The 1,413-nt window shown below is 37.7% G+C and overlaps 1 long non-coding RNA gene across 2 annotated transcripts in view; it reads left to right on the forward strand.

Annotated features, from left to right (window-relative positions):
- Positions 1–1,413, forward strand: part of LOC116091854 — a 78,499-nt gene that overhangs the window by 28,091 nt on the left and 48,995 nt on the right. The gene's annotated exons all lie outside the window — the stretch shown is intronic.

Genomic DNA, 1,413 nt, shown 5'->3' on the forward strand with positions numbered 1-1,413 from the left:
AATAAAATTCTTGCAAACCGAATCAAAGAACACATCAAAACAATCATCCACAATGATCAAGTAGGCTTAATCCCAGGGATGCAGGAATGGTTCAATATATGGAAATCCATCAACGTAATTCACTACATTAACAAACTCAAGGACAAAAACCATATGATCATCTCACTGGATGCTGAGAAAGCATTTGACAAAATCCAACATCCCTTCATGATAAAAGTCTTGGAAAGATCAGGAATTCAAAGCTGATATTTGAACATAGTAAAAGCAATATACAGAAAACCAGTAGCCAACATCAAACTAAATGGAGAGAAACTTGAAGCAATCCCACTAAAATCAGGGACTAGACAAGGCTGCCTACTCTCTCCCTACCTATTCAATATTGTACTTGAAGTCCTAGCCAAAGCAATTAGGCAACAAAAGGAGATCAAAGGGATACGAACTGGAAAGGAAGAAGTCAAACTATCACTATCTGCTGATGATATGATAGTTTACTTAAGTGACCTCCAAAATTCTACCAGAGAGCTCCTAAACCTGATAAACAACTTCAGCAAAGTAGCTGGATATAAAACTAACTCAAGCAAATCAGAGGCCTTCCTATACACAAAGGATAAACAGGCAGAGAAAGAAATTAGGGAAACAACACCCTTCACAATAGTTACAAATAATATAAAATACCTCCGGGTAACTCTAACTAAGCAAGTAAAAGATCTCTTTGACAAGAACTTAAAGTCTCTGAAGAAGAAACTTGAAGAAGATCTTAGAAGAATGAAAGATCTCCCATGTTCATGGATTGGCAGGATTAATATAGTAAAAATAGCCATCTTACCAAAGGCAATCTACAGATTCAATGCAATCCCCATCAAAATTCCAACTCAATTCTTCACAGACTTAGAAAGAGCAATTTGTAGATTCATCTGGAACAACAAAAGACCCAGGATAGCCAAAACTATTCTCAACAATAAAGGAACCTCTGGTGGAATCACAATCTTGGACCTTAAGCTGTACTACAGAGCAATTGTGATAAAATTGCATGGTATTGGTACAGTGACAGGCAGGTAGATCAATGGAACCGAATTGAAGACCCAGAAATGAACCCACGTACCTATGGTCACTTAATCCTTGACAAAGGAGCTAAAACCATCCAGTGGAAAAAAGACAGCATTTTCAACAGACAGTGCTGGCTCAACTGGTAGTTAATATGTAGAAAAATGCAAATCGATCCATTCCTTTCTCCTTGTACAAACTCAAGTCCAAGTGGATCAGGGACCTCCACATCAAAGCAGATACATTGAAATTAATAGAAGAGAAGGTGGGTAAGAACCTCGAGCAAATAGGCACAGGGGAAAATTTCCTGAAGAGAAAGCCAATAGCTTCTGCTCTAACATCAAGAATTGACAAATGGGACTTCATAAA

Source organism: Mastomys coucha, unplaced genomic scaffold (assembly GCF_008632895.1).
Source record: "Mastomys coucha isolate ucsf_1 unplaced genomic scaffold, UCSF_Mcou_1 pScaffold15, whole genome shotgun sequence".
NCBI classification, from domain to species: domain Eukaryota; kingdom Metazoa; phylum Chordata; class Mammalia; order Rodentia; family Muridae; genus Mastomys; species Mastomys coucha.